The sequence below is a fragment of the Periplaneta americana genome, chromosome 6 (genome assembly GCF_040183065.1).
Source record: "Periplaneta americana isolate PAMFEO1 chromosome 6, P.americana_PAMFEO1_priV1, whole genome shotgun sequence".
Taxonomy (NCBI): domain Eukaryota; kingdom Metazoa; phylum Arthropoda; class Insecta; order Blattodea; family Blattidae; genus Periplaneta; species Periplaneta americana.
The window spans coordinates 150,089,079-150,109,730 of NC_091122.1; the positions used below are offsets into that span (position 1 = coordinate 150,089,079).

Below are 20,652 nucleotides of genomic sequence, written 5' to 3' on the forward strand. Positions count from 1 at the left end.
GGGACCAATGGCGGGCTTATGTGAGGGCGGCAATGAACCTCCGGGTTCCTTAAAAGCCAGTAAGTAAGTATTATTATTATGTTACGGTATATTTATTAATATTATATTCATGAATATTTTCAGCCATCCAATTTTAACAAATTTTAACTTCTGTTTAATTTTGTAGAATAAAAAATGCTTGTGTCATTATTACACTTATACAAAAATCATTTATATATATATATATATATATATATATATACAGTCGGCAGTTATTTTTGTATATGATAGGTAAGACAATATATTGAAATAAATTTATTTACTAAACACAATAGTGAAACTCACCGACGATGAAGAATGAAACTGGCATTATGAACATAATAAAGGAGGAGTAGGAAGACTACCGGTATATCTTATGTCGACGTAGATTTTGTTACTATGACAATGAAAAATTAGAGTGGGGAAAACGATGATGGATAAAATAGAATAAAATCTAAATATGTCATTTTTATTTTAATTCAAGGGGGCGAGTTCTAATCCTGTAACCTCTCCTTTTGAGTACGCTCCTGTTCGTAATTGTTTCGTTATTTATCAACACAATAGAAGAATTCTGTGGTGTGTGTTAAATTTGGATTCTAAATATTGCTCATATAATATTGGGTTAGTTACGTGGCATCTAGCAAGGCGTTTAACTAGGCCTAATCCATTTACAATTAGCTACTGTACGTAGCAGGTAGCCAAGCGGTTGCGACGCCTGTAAAGTGTTAGAAAACAACCCAAGGTTAACCCTTCGAGCAAGATGACCTGACCTCATATGCGAAGAGGTCCAGGGAACCAACAGCGGGGACCACAACAGTGTCTCGCTCCCATTGAGGGCAGCCGGGATCGATAGGAGACTGCGCCCTGGCTAGCGCCTGGCCTGGAGAGGTGGGCACGGGGTATGGATTTTCCAGCCTGTTGTCTACGGGGGGGTTGGAGGGAGAGTCGCCGTGCACCGCGCCCCTTTCACATAGCATCGTACCCAGTGTGTTCGTAGCCAGGGAAACGCAAGTATCTCCGTGGACATCGCACCACCGAGAAGCAAGGTCTTCTGTCACACAAGGTAAGACACTTGTCTCATTTCGGTGTTAATACGAGATCACATTCCCACGACCTGTCTGCGGAACGAAGGTCTGCTCACAGATGTCACTGCCATCAACGAACATTTGAAACTGCAAACACATGATAGTGACTTGTTTCAAAACATGGTCTTTATTTCTACCTATTTACAGTAACCAAACGTTAAATCAGTAATGTTTTAAATTCTACGTATTTGAAGTTACTGAGAAGGTTTTGTGAAATATACGTGTGTGCAGTAAATGAATGTCATTCTTTTGTTTACAAGATTATCTTAAAATATCTATTTATTTAAGCTTACTAAGGTTATAGATTTCTGTAAAATGTGTTGTGATCCAAATTTAGAAATGAAAATTAATTTATATAAATAAATATTAACGATGTTTGATATAAAATCTACGTATTTAATTTATATACAACTATATTATAGGGGACGTGCAGTGAAACATGTGTTATACCTATTCTTGTTTCTTCTACGCAATCTTGCATTTGTCTATCAGTGATGTCGAAGTGTTTTTTACAGTTAGTTAAGGACTTACATGTTGGGAACAGAATGTTTTCGATGGTTTGTTTCCATGCTTTAGAGATGATAGGAATTTGTATTACATTATTGTACTCGGTCATTAAAATTTAAATGTTGGTGGTTTTAGTTAAATACTGGACAGTTAAACAGAACGTATTAGACGTATTTGAAATTACTGAGGCGATTTTGTAAAACATACATGTGTGCAACAGATGAATGTCACCTTTTTGTTTACAAGATTATCTTAAAATATCTGTTTATTTGTAATTTAATGTCACCTTTACGCATACCAAGGTTATAGTTTTATGTAAAATGCGTTGTGATCCAAATTTAGAAATGAAAATTAGTTTATATAAATAAATATTAACGATGTTTGGTATAAAATCTGCGTATGTAATTTATATACAGTTCAGAACTTATCGTAGGGGATGTGCAGTGAAACATGTGTTATACCTATTCTTCTCTCTTCTACGCAATCTTACATTTGCCTGTCAGTGATGTCGAAGAGTTTTTTTAGTTAGCTAAAAGTTACATGTTGGGAACAACACTGTGTTAATACGGCGGTTGCTGTCGTCTGCGATACAACGAACTTTTCTGTTGATTTTCGAGTTTGGCATTTTTTCCGGTTATTATATGCTTATTTAAGTTGTGTTAACTCTCGCTAGTGGTTTTATATTTCATTTTATCCGTCTTAGTATTTATTTTATTATTGTAAATAAATTTGTTTTATCACTATTATTATTATTATTATTATTATTATTATTATTATTATTATTATTATTAATGAATTATTTTGTATTACAATCTTTGTATCATTCGTCACGATTATTCTATTATTATTATTATTATTATTATTATTATTATTATTATTATTATTACTATTATTTATATCATCAGCATTATTATTTGAACCCTGTAAAATTTATGTAGACTACTGGACTGTACCCGAGCACGAGCATATGCTCATTTCGGGTATCTATTCATATGTATTCAATTCAAATGTAAATTGTAAATAAATTTGAAATTTATTTCCATGCTTTAGAGATGATAGAAATTTGCATTACATTATTGTACTCGGTCATTAAAATTTAAATGTTGGTGGTTTGAGTTAAATACTGGACAGTTAAATAGAACGTATTAGACGTATTTGAAATTACTGAGGCGATTTTGTAAAATATACATGTGTGCAATAGATGAATGTCACCCTTTTGTTTACAAGATTATCTTAAAATATCTGTTTATTTGTAATTTAATGTCATCTTTACGCATACCAAGGTTATAGTTTTATGTAAAATGCGTTGTGATCTAAATTTAGAAGTGAAAATTATATAAGTAAATACTAACGATGTTTGGTATAAAATCTGCGTATGTAATTTATATACAATTCAGAACTTATCTTAGAGGATGTGCAGTGAAACATGTGTTATACCTATTCTTCTCTCTTCTACGCAATCTTTCATTTGCCTGTCAGTGATGTGGAAGTGTTTTATTCAGTTAGCTAAAAACTTACATGTTGGGAACAGAACGTTTTCGATTGCTTATTTTTTCCATGCTTTAGAGATGATAGACATTTGTATTACGTTATTGTACTCGGTTATTAAAATTTAAATGTTGGTGGCTTTTATTTAAATACTGGACAGTTAAACAGAACGTATTCAACCGTTAATTTTCTCCGTGTTCTAGAGATTAGGTCATCCCATATTATTTGCAGATGACACAAGTATAGTAATTACAGCCAATAACTCCAACACATTCCAATTTTCAACAGAGGAAATTCTCTTCAAAATATGTGACTGGTTCTCAGTCAATAAATTAGTATTAAATTGTAACAAAACTAACATAATTCAATTTAAATCCTGTTCAAAATTCAACGTCGCAAATTTCTAGCGCAATAATTAATAATAGATTCCTGTTAGAAACAACAACAACCAAATTTCTTGGCTTAACATCGATAATGTGTTAAATTGGAAAAATCATATTAAAGAAATTACTCCCAAACTAAATTCAGCTTGTTCTGCTATTAGATCTATGCGAAAGATAGTAAATATGAATACCTTAAAAACAATATACTTTGCATACTTCCACTCGGTAATGAGTTTTGGAATAATATTCTGGGGAAATTCTACAGATAGTAACAATATATTTCTATTACAAAAAATAGTAATTAGAATGATACTAGATGCCAAATCTAGGGAATCGTGTAGGACTATTTAAAAAAACTACAAATAATGCCCATGGCTTGTCAGTATATCTTTTCATTAATAATCTTCCTCGTATGTAATCGTGAAAACTTTGTAACTAATTCAACAGTTCATAGCATAAATACACGTCAAAAAATGACTTTCATACTCTATCGGCAAGTCTATCGTGCTATCAAAAAGGAGTGTGTTATATGGGAGTAAAAAGTTTTAATGGCCTCCCTATCGATATAAAAATGAAACTCAAAACATCAGATTATTTAGGGCCAAATTAAAGAAGTACCTAATTTCTCACGCCTTCTATTCTGTAGGTGAATTCATGACATTCAATAACACTTCATGAAATTAATACTAAAACTATGTGTTGTACTAGTAGACTATGTCGTAAGATCTCGTCTGTATACATTTCACCTAGACTGTGACTATAAATTAAGATTTTATAATAGTATTAAGTTTTTTTACTTGTTCCATATTCTAGCTGTAAGCAATGTATGAATACCATGGAATGTTAATAAATACAATACAATACAATTAGAAAATTTTCTAGATTAACATTTATCACAGCATTGCATCACGTTATTACACTCAGTCCCTGAAGTTCAAGTGTTTGTTGTTTTTAATTAAATATTGGACAGTGAAACAAACGTATTCAGTCCATTTTTTGGTGCTTTAGTACAGATTGGTATTTATCTCGACGTTGTATCACATTATTAAACTCGGTAAAGTTCAAATATTTCTTGTTTTTAGTTAATATTGGTAGTTGAACAGAATGCATTCAAATGTTTATTTTCCCGTACTTTAGAGATTGGCAAGTTTTGTACATCAACATTTATCTCAACTTTGTATTATGTTATTAGACTCAGTTACTGAAGTTCTAGTGTTTATTGTTGTTGGTCAAATATTGGACAGTTAAACAGAACGTATCAAACTGTTTATTAATTCATCTGTGTTGTAGAGATCGGCGAATTTTGTACATAAGCATTTATCTCAACATTATATTACATTATTGCATTCAATCGATGAAGTTCAAGTGTTTGTTTTTAGATAAATATTGGACAGTTAAATAGGACGTATTCAACGGTTTTTCTCCGTGCTTTAGAGATAGCGAATTTTCTAGTTTAACATGTAACTATTACATATACACCCACTCCGTGGAGTTCGAGTGTTTGTTGTTCTGAATTTAAATATTAGGCGTTAAACAGGATGTACTCAGCTCTCTATTTTCTCCGTGCTTTAGATATTGGCGTATTTTCTAAATAAACATTTATGTCAACATTGTATGACGTTACATTCAGGGAAGTTTAAGTGTTTACTGTTTTTAGTTAAGAATTATTTTACAATACAGTTTTGTTTGCAAATTTACAAATATATACAAATACAAGGATATAATAACACATAACATAATTAGGTAATAGTGACGTAAAACAAAGTAATATAAATAAATTATATATGGATTTTCTATAGCATGCGACATTGAAGGCCTTTTAACGAAGAAAGTGGAAAAATGGTCTAATTTTCGTGGGGAATGTAATTTGAAATGTGAATAATTCGTATAGGATGTTAGTTGACTTGAAAATTTATTAGAAAATAGCAAAAAATTGGAAAGAATTGATCGTTGTAGATAACCTAAAAAGTGATCATTTAACACATGAAATAAAGAAGTAGAACACTTAAAAATATAACGCGAAACGCACATTTCACTTCACTTAGTACAGGTCTATGGAAAGCATACAAAAAGCCTAACCTAACCTAACCTGCCACAGATTCGTGTATGTAAGGCATACCAAAAAACCTAACCTAAACTAAACTAAACTAAACTAAACTAACCTAACCTAACCTAACCTAACCTAACCTAATCTAACCTAACCTGTTACAGATTCGTATATACAAGGCAGTCCACACCTGTGGAATAACGGTCAGCGCGTCTGGCCGCGAAACCAGGTGGCCCGGGTTCGAATCCCGGTCGGGGCAAGTTACCTGGTTGAGGTTTTTTACGGGGTTTACCCTCAACCCAATACGAGCAAATGCTGGGTAACTTTCGGTGCCGGACCCCGGACTCATTTCACCGGCATTATCACCTTCATATCATTCAGACGCTAAATAACCTAGATGTTGATACAGCGTCGTAAAATAACCCAATAAAATAAAAAATATACAAGGCATATGAAAAGCCTAGCCTAACCTAACCTAACTTATCACAGATTCCCGCAACGGAGAACTTGGATAAAGTTAAGTTGGAAGTTTCAGTATCGCGTGCTATAGACAAGTCTAATACAGCATAATATACATAATTGAGGCGTTCTCTCTCTCTCTCTCTCTCTCTCTCCTTACTTTCTGATTGAGGTTCTGGTTGATATATACATCTATTATTATCAGGCAGTACATCTCACTTGACGATATGTGTCAGAGGAAGAACAATTTTTTGTATGCATCTGAAGTCTGAACAGTGTAATATGTAACTAATCGGCGATGTACGCAATGGAGGGGGAAAGGAACTGGCCTAATTGCTTCTTAAGTGGTGTCTTCTTGGTATCACTTGTGAGGTTCAGACCTGTCTTCGGACAGTTGACTAAACTACTCTCTCTCTCTCTCTCCTTTGTATATATTTATTCAGTTGATTTACATTTAAAATTAATAATCATGTCAGTTACACGTCTATATAACGTAGAAACATAAACTTACATCAAATTGTTTTGTGTATCGAGTACCATCCTTATCTTTTATATGCTACAACATATTGGAACGGCTTCCCTTACATTCTTTCATGAGGTGTAATAACTAAGTTATACGTAATAAGTTTATCTCTTGATGGGCACTATTGTTTGTTTTTTAAAACTTCCATACATTTCCTATAATTTGTAGTGATTTTAGCTTTGGAACTATTAAGTTTACTACTTAATCGTCTAGTCCGTTGCTCCCGCACCACATCGATTCGGGAGCAATCGGCTGAATATTGGGAAGCTAAACAAGACACATTTAACTGTTTTACTCCGTGCTTCAGAGACTGGTCAATTTTTAGTTCAGGATATTAGCCCTTATATACAGGGATATCATTTTATTTTTACTTCAATTTTTATTGTACCTGAGTTTTTGAATGTACTTCACTCCCACCCCTTCTACTAGTAAACTTCCAACCGTTCACGACACAGAGCCGAAGGCGCGTAAGCAGTACTGAGTTAGGAGTATAGTACGTTTCAGAAATTTTTCGCACAGGTACTGTCGTCCGTTTGCCTACGTCGCATCCCGGTTTCCCCCACCTGCTTCTGTTCTCCCTCTGTAAAGTATAGTAGCTGGGCTCTCTTAGCTCTTTTCTGAAAACATTAATTTCTGTTAGGATTTGGACGTCTACGTAATATTATAAAAGTGTTTAAAGTAACTTAAATAAAAGGGCCTCGTTAAGTAATTAACTGTCACGTGATTCACCCCCCCCTTTCTACGACCCTGCGACAAAACAACTTGAACGGACAGTAGATAGCATTTCTGAGTAATTTTATCTTTTCGGATCGGGCAGAAGTGAAGATTGAATTTACAGTACGTAAGGTACTCTTTTATAGACTAGGTACAGAATTATTTCAACATGAGTTACTCGTACGAAGGACGAAACTGGTAATTGGAATTAGGTACAGTAGTCTATAGTGTGATAATATGCACAAAAGAACTGAAGCCTGTATCGAAATGAACGGCCACCATTTTCAAAAATGTGTTTAAATATCCATATTATGATTATTTTTCAATTTAACTTCATTCTCTATATTGTACGCTAATGTGCTGTAACAGTACAATATACATTGCATAATTAATACGTCCGAATGGATAGCTCAGTTCGTGAGTAAAAACACAAGTGGTAATACTGTACTGTATTTTGATTAAACAAAAACCTAATGAAGATTATCAAACTCAAAATTGTGATATTTCCTAGTTTACATAACTGAACTACTTTTCTTCCCTCCTACACCTAGTAAAGTGGTTTGTATTTTACGCCAGTATCATCGAACTCCAGTCGTGGAAGGGGTAGCAAACTGTGTTTCCTCTTTCAATCGTTAATAGAAAGGTATAGCCAGATTAATATTAAAAATGTTAGTAAAAATAAAATGATGTCCCTGTACAATAATTGTATTGTCTTTATTTTATAATACGCAATAATCGTATACAAAACACGAAACGTACTTGTTTAGGCGTGTGTCAAATTCGCTTCCTCTGCCTGTACTTGAAACGCCGACTACATTCTTTCCGGCGTAGTATGTTCACCTCAAACTAATACAAATACAGGGACATCATTTTATTTTTACTTCAATTTTTATTGTACCTGGGTTTTTGGATGTACTTCACTCCCACCCCTTCTACGAATGAAGTTCAACCGTCCTCCACACAGATCCAAGACCGCATATACAGTCATAGTAGCCTTACGGTCATAGTAAGCAGTACGTTCCAAAAATATGTTCACGTTTTCCAGTGACGAAAGGGCTTTCAATATTGAATTATTTTCGCATAGGTACTGTCGTCCATTTGCCTACGTCGTATCCCGGTTTCCCCCACTAGCTTTTATTCGCCAGCTAGAGGCTGGGCTGTCTTAGCTCTTTTCTGAGAACATTAATTTCTTTTAGGAATTTGACGTCAACGTAATATTATACAACTGTTTAAAATAACTTAAATAAAAGGGCCTCGTTAAGTAATTAACTGTCACGTGATTTCCTCCCTTTCTACGACCCTACGACATAACCACTCGGACGGACAGTAGATAGTATGTCCGAGTAATTTTATCTTTTCGGATCGGGCGGAAGTGAATATTGAATTTACAGTGGGTAAGGTACTCTTTTATAGAGTAGGTACAGAATTATTTCAACATGAGTTACTAGTACCAAGGACGAAACTGGCAATTGGGATTAAGTACAATAGTCTATAATGCGATGATATGCACATTAGAACTGAAGCCTGTATCGAAATGAACGGCCACCATTTAAAAAAAAATGTGTTTAAATATACATATTATGATTATTTTTCAATTTAACTTCATTCTCTATATTGTACGCTAATGTGCTGTAGACAGTATAATATACACTGCATACTGAATACGTCCACATGGGCAGCTCAGTTCGTGAGTAAAAACACTCATTGTTAATACTGTAATAATAATAATAATAATAATAATAATGGCTTTATTTAACCTGGCAGAGTTAAGACCGTAAGGTCTTCTCTTACACTCAACTGTATTTTCATTAAACAAAAATCTAATGAAAATTATCAAACTCAAAATCGCGATATTTCCTAGTTTACGCAAATGGATGAACTACTTTCCTTCCGTCCTATACCTAGTAAAGTGATTTGTTTGTACAGGGACATCATTTTATTTTTACTAACATTTTTAATATTAACCTGGCTATACCTTTAGAGAACCGGAAAACCCGTTCGCTACTCCCTTCCACAACTGGAGTTGGATGATACTGGCGTAAAACACAAACAAATCACTTTACTAGGTATAGGAGGGAAGAAAAGTACTTCATCCATTTACGTAAACTAGGAAATATCGCGATTTTGAGTTCAATAATTTTCATTAGGATTTTTATTTAATCAAAATGCAGTACTGTATTAACAATAAGTGTTTTTACTCACGAACTGAGCTATCCATGCGAACGTATTCATTATGCACTGTATATTACACTGTCTACAGCACATTAGCGTACAATATAGAGAATAATGAAGTTCAATTGAAAAATAATCATGATATGGATATTTAAACACATTTTTGAAGATGGTAGCCATTCATTTCGATAGCCTACAGGCTTCAGTTCTTTTGTGCATATTATCGCACTATAGACTATTGCATCTAATTCCAATTACCAGTTTCGTCCTTCGTACTAGTAACTCATGTTGAAATAATTCTGTACCTACTCTATAAAAGAGTACCTTATGTAATGTAAATTCAATCTTCACTTCTGCCCGACTCGCATAGATAAAATTACTCAGACATGTTATCTACTGTCAGTCCAAGTGGTTATTCCGCAGGATCGTAGAAAGGAGGGAAATCACGTGACAGTTAATTACTTAACGAGGCCCTTTTATTTAAGTTATTTTAAACAGTTGTGTAATATTACGTAAACGTCCAATTCCTAACAGAAATTATTGTTTTCAGAAAAGAGCTAAGACAGCCCTGCTTTTACAGAGGGCCGTGCAGAAGCAGGTGGGGGAAATCGGGATGCGACGTAGGCAAACGGACAGTACCTGTGCGAAAATATGATTCAATATTAGAAGTTCTTTCGTCACTGGAAAACGCGAACATATTTCTGGAACGTACTATACTCAGTAACTCAGTGCTGTTTACTATAAGCGGCATTGATTCTATCTGGAAAACAGTTGAACTTCATTAGTAGAAGGGGTGGGAGTGAAGTACATTAAAAAACTCAGGTACAATAAAAATTGAAATAAAAATAAAATGATGTCTCTGTACATTACGCCAGTATCATCGAACTCCAGTCGTGGAAAGGGGTAGCAAATGGCGTTGATCCAAACGTATATCCAGGTTAATATTAAAAATGTTAGTAAAAATAAAATGATGTCCCTGTAGAAATATATTGATGTCACGGTCCTAATAATCACATTCCGCTGAATAGTGCAATGCATTATAAACCGTTAGTATATTTTCTGCCCGCTAGGGATAATCAGTGCAATCAGAGTGCAGTGATGAATTACTGTTGTGGATGTGTTCTTGATGGCGATGATGATTGATATATTTGTGAGAGCTCCATGGGGCTGTTTATTTAAATTTTTGAAGGTTGTAATCAACCAGTACGTGATTTATAGCACAAAGGCTCGAACATTAAAACACGCAATTTTAACGTCGGTTTCTATTAAGGTATTTTGGCCACTGGAAAACTAGGAAATCATAGATTAAATACGAGTGTTCCGATAGCTGATTCATTAAACATAACGTGACTACAGAAATGCATTTCATTCCAGCGGGCACTATAAATAAACAGAATAAGAGAAGATGTATAATTAAGCTCTGTTGTATACAGGATGGCTACATTTGTTCCATTCCTCACTTGTTCTTACCGCTTATTAACTGAGCAAAGCCAACTGAAACATTCTATTGAAGCGTATACACTCCGCGGCGATAATAGCAATAATAATAATAATAATAATAATAATAATAATAATAATAATAATAATAATAATATAATAATAGAGTAAGGGAGGGGATTGTCGTATAGGTCTGGTAATGTCGGATAATCTCGGATAACATATTTCTTTTCGATCGAATGGTGCAATCTGATGTGAAAATAATGCATTACGTTCTCTACAAGTAGACGAACATCTGCATGAATAGCCATTGCTGTTGAGTGCTTCACTGTGTGTGAATAGCGTGTTTTCAACGTTTCTGCAAAAAAAAAAAAAAAAACTTTTTGAGGGTAAGTAATGTGATTTATTCGTTACAAATTATTCTTATATTTACACAACATGGTATGCACTGTTTGATATACCATAGATAAGGCTTCTTAATTCTCTAATTGCAGAAATGCTATCGACAACATGTTTCATGCAGCTGGCTTGTTTTACTGTTTGTGAAGAGTCGGCCAATGTCGGATACTAGCCGAGGGCAATGTCGGATACTAGCCGAGGGCAATGTCGGATACTAGCCGAGGGCAATGTCGGATACTAGCCGAGGGCAATATCGGATACTAGCCGAGGGCATTGTCGGCTGTCTTTCAATGCTGCTCGCTACATAAAAGCTGTCTTAAACCCATTTATATGTTTTCTATAACAAACCACTACATTTTTACTCATGGGTATTTTTAATTAATGTAAAGAAATTAATTTTCTAATTAATCGAATATTATGAACTAACGAATTGTTTCTTCTTCTGATATTTTTAGATACCTAAAGTAAAAGAAAAAAGAGATTCAGTCTAAAAAAAATGGAAGTCTGAAGATATGGTAAATGCCATTGTCGCAGTACGTGAGAAAAGAATGGGCTATCTTGCTGCTTCCAAAAGATTCAATGTACCTCGATCAACATTATTTGATTATGTACGGTCCAACTCTGAGCCCACCAAAGCCGTTAAATCGAAACTTGGACGAAAACCAACACTCCCAGCGTCACTTGAAGAGAAGCTAGTTGACCATGTGTTAATGATGGAGAGAAAATATTTTGGATGAACCAGAAATGATGTTAAAAGGCTTGGATATCAGGTGGCTAAACAGAACACTATTGTAATAGTTTCTGATATGCAATATATTATTTTAAATGCATTATCATACCTCTTACATAATAATGTCTAATGTATCCGACATTAGCTTCCCATTCTCTCAGTGATGATATTATTTCTGTTTTGTCTTTGCAAGTTATACAGCAAATACATATTATGTAAATTACCTAATACTTATGTACAATCTGCAGGAACCCCAAGAGGTTATTATAATACTAAGTAATTCCAGTTCTAACTTTTTTCAATTGCCTTTATTTTGAAACATAAAAATGGTATCCGACAATACCCTCTCTTACTCTAATAATACACCCTAATAAAAATGGATGGGAATCGTAATGATAACTAGGGACCATATTCTGTTCCAGGACTTACGGAGATAAGGTTAGTTGTTCAGAGACTGTATTGACGTGACGTCATATTTGGCGCGTGGCACAGGTACCATCAGGGAACACTTGCATCTTGTGTGCGCTACTGTTGACGTTCTATTCATGATTCAAAACTAGACCTCGAAATCTGTTGAAAATGCATTCTAGTGATGAAGATTGATACTGCGATTATCTTTCCTACAATTTAAATTATTTGTTAATTAATTTATTTTTATTTTTATTGGTACTGGCAGACAGCGTATTCCGAATCTCACCGGTCCGGTGGCATCAATGACGTCACGTTGCAGCGAAATAAGGAACAAAACTGCAGGAAGGATCGATGGCTGTCATGGGGACTGTACAAGTTGTTGCCTTTGCTACGCTAGCAAAATTTTGCGAAATTTTCGTACTCCCATCTCGTTCAAAGAAAAGAGAGCATAAACAATTTATTTCTCGAACTGGTAGTAATAACTGGTCCGTTGACATGCTCGCTCATAAGCCATTAACATATTGTTTTTACATTGTGCTCATTACAAACAATACAGCAGAACACACCGCCATGACACAACAGTGCACGATGTCATTCGTCTGCTAATACCCGTCCTATACAAGAACCAATCAGATTCACTGATGGCGGCTGATGGAGACTGCCACCACCTCTGCAAGTTGATGGCACCGGGGCGACACCGGTGGAGAATCAATGACGTCATCGGTGGAATTCGGAACACCGTGATGCCATCGGATTGCTCACCGGTGAGATTCGGAATACGCTCAATGTTAAGGCCATAAGGCCTTCTCTTCCACTCAACCATTACAAAAATGCATAGCAAATATAAATAACATCTATACAGAAAATGATGGAATTATTTATTTATTTATTCGTTTGTTTATTTACTTATGTATTTATTTATTTATTGATATTTATGTGCTGGACAACAGACATTGGCCAATAAAAGTCCAGCACAGTGATACAATTAATACAATAAAACTATGGTACGAATTAAATAATTGAGGTAACAACAAAATGAAGACCATAGAGTACAATGATTAATTTACAAAGATTAATACTATAAAATGTTATGGAAAGGAGTTGATTCTTACGAAAGTAGTACCAATTTATGTCTAAGGATTATGCAAATAATATTAGCAAAGATATTGCCATGTTCTAAACTTCTATACATTGAAAGGATCGAAATCGCCTACACGTAAGTTAGCATTTTTAATAGGCCTACAACTGGAGACCGGCGAGGAAGATTTAGAATTTCTAATATAGAAGAGTTTGTGATGTCTCATGTCCTTCATAGGAATACGAAGGCTGACACTGTTTAAGAAAGATTGACAATGTCACCTTTAAGGACCTTATATAATAATAAGTAATCAAGATCATGACGTCTAGCACACAAGCTTCTAAGTAATAATAATAATAATAATAATAATAATAATAATAATAATAATAATAGCAAGATTTGAATGTGTTTAGTTATATGTAAATCCAAGAGTTAATCAATTACAATGTAGCATTAAATAAGACAATTTGGATCGAAAGAATGATTAACATAATGAAGGAAAATAGATATATTAAAATAAATATTATACACAATTAATATTTGAAGAAAGATTACAGTCTAGAGACGAAAAGCAGTCTTTCTGACAATCGGCTTTTGAAAGTAATAAATGTTGGACAGCCCTTTACACGTTGTACACTAAAATAAGCTATTTTCACTATTACACTATCATAAACAATTAAGGCTTACATTGATCAAACATTAATTGCACTATTATACGCACGTTACAAAATAAGTAGAATATAATATCACAGTATTATGAAATAGAATACCTTACAATACAATACACAACACTGTGCATAAGCTTAATAATGTAAATAATATTTCATCAAAGTAGGTCTACTTTCTTTATTATAGTGTCAATAGTAAGAATAGCGTGTTATAGTGCACATGGTGTAAATAATTTAAATTATAAATTGTTGAAGTGATCCGTGTTTCGTTCTGCCCCACTTGACGAAACAAGAGTCGCGTAAGCCATCAGTCAAGTACCTACTTCTCTTGCTAGAACATGTGCGTGGTCTACTTAAAAACTCCTGTAATACCCAATCTTGTAGCTCCTGGGACAAAGTACAGTCTCTAATGTTAATGGTTATTATAATATATTCACCATATATGTAGACCTACACAGGTATACAAGGTGTTAAAAAAAGTTATCCAATATTTTAGGAGGTGATGGTACGTATCAAAACAAGAAAAAAAGTCTAATAAACATGATTTCTACGACACATACTTTCTAAGATCTGAACACTTGTTCATAGGAGGTGCTCAAAGTGTCGTCCATTTATGGCAATACATTTTTCTGCCTTACAATACAGCAGACTACCAGAAAGTCATACTGTAGTTGACACCCCTGACATGGAATACTGATACGTCGCAAGGAATACTGAAAACAAAAGTTTAGTTGAGGATGTGAGCAGAGTTCAGCAGAGATGGTGTTGTGAATTTTGGTAATCAGCATGCGTGGGCTGATGAAAATTCTCATGCAGTTGAAGAAACAAGGCATCAGCACCGATCCTCAATCAACGTATGAGCAGGCGTTCTTGGTGATAGATTAAGGGCCATACGTTCTACCACAGAGATTAACTGGGACTCGTTGTAAGGACTTTTTAATTAACGCATTGCCTACCTTGCTGAAGTATGTGCCATGTCAGCAAAGACTACAGATGTGGTTCATGCATGATTGCACACTAGCACATTTTTTCCTCAATGAGCGTGAACAACTGACGCTGACATTCCAGGACCGCTGGATTGATTGGAGAGGCCCCACACCTTGGCCTGCTCGTTCCTCAAATCTAAATCCCATAGACTTTTGGTTATCAAGAACAACCAGGTCAATTTCAAAGAGTGCGTGATTCCTTACGCCGAAGGGCAGAGGAATGCATTGCCATGAATGGACGTCACATTGAGCACCTCCTATGAACCAGTGTTCAGATCTTAGAAAGTATGTATTGTAGGAACGATGTTTATTAGAAACTTTTTTCTTATTTTGATGCATACTAGCACCTCCTAAAATATTGGATACTTTTTTAACACCCTGTATACACCGATTTTATAGTCTGAAACTTTTTGATCTGGTCTTACATTGACAACCGTAAAGTAGAGAAGGGAATTCAAATCCAAAATCGCGTATTCAAAATGTTGTACACATTGGCGATCTATTCTTGTTATGAATATTGTTATCATTATAGACAATGTTGTTTCAATGTTGTGCACGACGAAGTCTTCATCGACATTTTCGCCAGTGAATAAGTCGTCGTGAATATTGTCACTAGAAAAATATCATCACTGCTACTACTAGCCCTACTGTTGTTAAAACATGCAAGTGTGTTTTCTTACAAATGAAATGATATAAATCTCGGCTTCAAAGGCTTCCATATCGGAGAAGCAACTCCTAACTACAGACTTTTACCTGCAAACGGAAAGTTCTTGAGACAAGCATTTGAGAGCTTAAAGATATCGATTTGAGTGACTTTGAAAAAAAAAATAAATAACGTAGTTCTAGCGGTATAGGACATCCTGTAGCATTAGGCTTATTAGTTTGGCCAATTGTGCACCCCACGCAAAGGGATTAAACTGATATTCCGGAGGTAAGCATAAACTTGCGTAGATGTCTAATGTAATCCCCCTCAAATCCCCTGAAGCCAACCATCAGTTTCCGACGTATTCGCACCTGGCTTCCTCCAGTTGGAGATATTGGAGCAGAATGATGTGTCAAGAAGGTTTCCTCTTGTTTTCCGCAACACCCACGCAGGGTGAATTCGAGGGTTATACGCCAAAAGGGCTAATATTACATTTTCCCTTAATTGACTTATGATAATGGAACAATTCTCTAGGTCAGTGATGTCAAAGCAAGCGCATTTTTCTGACCTTGAAGCCGTGCGCGGGCATCAAGCGCTAAGTATGGAAAGAGGAAGGGTTGTGTATATGAATAAGCAGCCTGTTGGATTAAGAAAACAGTGGTGCACAAACTTCAAACGGCACGTGAAATTTTATGTCGTTATTTTTATATAGCTTCTTTCTGTTTGATATTATCTATATCGTCTGTAAAACAAAAGTACGAATACCAATTTCTTAATATTGCTGTTGTTTTAAATTTTAATAACACAATAAAGAGTTAAGAAGGAATATTCACATAAATTCCATAGCAGTACAACTATACTGTACTAAGTGGATGAAACATATCATTCATAAAGAAAGTGATATACCAAAAAAAAAGAAAAAAAAAAGAGATTGGGTATGACATGATAAGTTGGAATTGATATTGATGGTACCTTTAGTAATCAACAGGCTTCGAGACTTTGGACCCGATACAATAAGTTTACTGTGCATGCACTATAGGTTGTTTACTCGCTGCAGGTAGATAGAGATGTGTTGAGGTAACAACGTTGCTATTTAGAGTAGAGTACGGTAGTATGGGGAAACACAACATATGTACATTCTGAAAGTAAATATACATTACACAATGATAATGTCAAAGGAATGTGAAAAACATTTATTCTCCTGTCTTTTATAAGCATTTGTGTTTAATTATACATAGTGTTAATGGTGGAAATAACCATGTAGCAATTTTAATTTTTTCATTTATCCTATTGGTCGTCTTTAGGAAATGCAGTTACAGTACCGAATTGCAATGTACCTACTGCAAGACACATTCTCAGTGTCTCAAACGTAAATCTGTTTCGGTTATCTGCCGAAGTTTGTACTGTAGAAAGCTGCGCTCTACGTCGCATGACGTGATAGGAGCAAAACGAAAAAACCTAACATAGTTGCAGCCTCTAAGAGACAGTCCTTTATTCTCGGGTGACTCTATGTCCACTAATTTGCTGTTTATGTTACACAATGTTCCATATCCGTTATTTTTACATATAACTGATTTCCACTAACCGGTGTACTTGGTGTCTCATTAATTCTCTGCATCATTTTCTATATTAATTTGAGGGCTTCCGGCATCTCTTGCTCTGACTTCTCTAACCGTGTAATAGTTTCAGACACAGTTTGTATGAAAACCAAATGATTCGTCAGAACCTTCAAATCCAAAGCGTTTGCCTTTGCGTATTTGTTGGAATTTATTCTACAGTACCCCCACCCACTGTACGCTTTACCACTATACTCAGTACGCCGTTATGCGGATTTCCTACTGAACTGCTCTATCGGGTCCGAAGTCTCGAAACCTGGTAATCAATAACTAATCAAAACAATATTACAATACAAAGCAAAGTTACCTGAGTGCTATACATGTTTTAAGTGTAACTAATATTCCATAACAAAACCCTTATCGTATTATGCTTTTAAGGTGATACTGGTGAGCAACTACCTATCATGAGAATATTAAAATTATTTTCTCGAAATGTGCTGAAGCTATAGAACTGACATTTTTACAACACATGGGCACGTATCTTTTGCTTATGATGTAACAGTAGTTGCTTTATTAATTCGTTTCCTTACAAGCAATTTCCATGCGAATATTTTCAAAAATTTCAATACACTATCTTTAGTAATACGTATTTACGGTATATTAGATTTACGAAAACATTCTGTAAGGCTACTAAATAAATCAGCCTATATCTGAAAAATTCACTTTTCTATAAAAAAAAGCTGAGAAAATATTTCTTTTGAATGAAAAATCAAACTTGTGAAAAATGAGCATTAAATTTAAAACTTACATTCTTATAATGCACTTATACTTCTCAGACAAATCTAAAAATTAACATGGATACAGTTTTAATAAGTTATCTTGCCTTTATCCATTGAATCAGTGCTGGCCGTCCCTGAATGTAACTCGACCAAGCGGCATATACTACTCTTTCGTCTGTCTCTTTCTTTTCCACTGTAAAGCGCTCAGGCTCTCCTGAGCTCTAAAGCGCGCGCTTGCTCTTATGGGCATCAATTGACATGACTGCTCTAGGTTTTATACACATGCTGGTGAATGAACGAAATTTGCAAAATAAGTTTGTACGTGTCCTTTGAGGGTAATGTTGTAAAGACTTCCAGCCAAAGCGCTCAACATTTTATCTTTACAATAGTAGAACTCATTCCATTAAGCTGAAAGTTCGGTATTTTTTCTTTTCCTGTTATCTATACATCTGTGTATCACTTGTTTTGAATTAATGCAACAAAAGAGCAGTCCACACCTGTGGAGTAACGACTAGCGTGTCTGACCGCGAAACCAGGTGGCCCAGGTTCGAATCCCGATCTGGACAAGTTACGTGGTTGAGGTTTTTTCTGGGATTTTCCTTCTATTGGAAAATGCTGGGTAAGTTTCGGTGCTGGACCCCGGCATTATCACCTTCATTCCATTCAGACGCTAAATAACCTGAAATGTTAATACAGCGTCGTAAAAGAATCCAATCAAAACAATAGAATATGGTCTGTTTACTTTCATGATATGATTTCAACTACTGGGTGTTCATTTCAAAGTGTGTCATGACGTCACTGTTGTTGGGTCACCGATTTGAAGCGAGTTTCAGCTTACATGTTAGAGAAGTTGCCTATTATTTAAGGCGTTCTTCAATCTGAACTTGAGAACGTGTACGGTATAACTTGAACGTCGTAGCAACAGATGGCGGTCTGTACGGTCTGTGTGCTGCCATAACCTCTTTCGAACTGTGTTTTGCGCCGGCAAGTCGTACGCAGGGTATTTGTTATCATCGGTTGCGTACGGTAACATTCCACAACACAAATCAAATGCTCCGTGTCCATGTTGACCGTCGAAGTTAATGTCAAGAAATACGTAAGTAATCGTCTTAACCATCTCCCCATATCCCTACAGTACGTATTTCCAAACAGTTCACATTCCTGCCACTACCGGCGTTACCGTACGTATCGGCACGTACTCTTCAGAATGAACGTCGTACTTGCTAGGCAACGTCTCTGCCTCTTAGGTTATACACCTCTGCGGAAGTGTAGGAAGATTGAATTATCTAGGCTCATCGGCTAGCCACATAACGGCATACAGCGAGCCATGACACATTTTGAACTGAACACCCAGTATTTACGTGATATAATATTACCAATTTCCCAGTTGAAGTGTGCAATTGAATATTTGGCAGCCAGCAACATAATATAATACTATAGGCCTAAGATATTCATTCGTTCATTATTTTCTCCCCAAGAGCAGGTTCTCATGCAAACCCAGCATTCTCCAGTCTTTCCTATTTTCTGCCTTCCCCTTTGTCTCCAATACAATCCATAGGCCTATATCTTAATGTCGTCTATCATCTGATATCTTCTTCCCCGAACTTTTAGTCCGTTTACAATTCCTTCCAGTGCATTCTTCGGTAGGCAGTTTCTTCTTATCCAGTGACCCAGGCAATTAATTTTTCTCTTTCTGATAAGTTTGAGCATTATTCTTTCTTCACTCACTATTTCCAGCACAGCTTCACTTCTTGTTATGTCCGTCTATTTCACACAATCCATTTTTCTCCATATCCACATTTCAAATGCTTCTAGTTGTTTCTCTTCACTTTGTCGTAATGTCCATGTTTCAGGCCGCATAAAATGCCACACTCCACACAAAGCACTTTACTAGTCTCTCTCTTAGTTCTTTTTCTGGAGGTCAGCAGAAGATGTTCGTTTTTCTATTAAAAGCTTCCTTTGCCATTGCCAATCTTCATACATACTTGCAACTAGTTCGAAAAAAACTGTTCACTATGAATTGAAAATGCACTGTGATGGCCTGAGTTCGTTTCATAGGGAGAGACGGAAGAATACTGTACCTCTGATCACGAACCGGATTGTACTGTACTCCAATCCAGTGTAACTTCACTTCATTCTTAAGTTTTCTCGGATCCTAAGCCTGGTTATAATGTATAAAATTAAGTCTTGAAATAAAGTTCTTTAATTTTTTCCACACTCATAGTTTTTTTGCCTGTCCGGATTAAGCGAAGTCCGTCTTATTGAGGTCCGGATTAACGAGGTTTTACTGTATTTGACAATGCCATTTACAAATAAATACATTTCCAGTGTCATGAAAAAGGCAGCTGTTAAATTATTAAAATTTCAACTGTTCTTATCCAGTAGCATTTGTTTTCACTTTCGTCATTATTTTTCCAATGTCGAAGTTAAAAAAGCAAAGAACTCTATGAATCGACTCGTGAAAACAAAATATGGGATCTGAGCTCACATATTTCACCAAAACGACGACAGTTAAGTCAAGACGTGAGTAACAACAGTAAGAGGCGTGAATCAGGCGTCAGGAATAGCC

General features: G+C 35.4%; 1 protein-coding gene across 2 annotated transcripts in view; it reads left to right on the forward strand.

The window, feature by feature from the left end:
* Positions 1–945: 945 nt before the first annotated feature.
* The window catches only part of FucTA (glycoprotein 3-alpha-L-fucosyltransferase A), a 667,380-nt gene continuing 647,673 nt past the window's right edge, over positions 946–20,652 (forward strand). Inside the window, exon 1 of one of the 2 annotated variants that reach the window (XM_069829292.1) lies at positions 946–1,081. The gene's annotated coding sequence lies outside the window, so the exon portion shown is untranslated. The remainder of the gene's footprint in view (positions 1,082–20,652) is intronic. The other variant, XM_069829294.1, reaches the window with a different exon arrangement.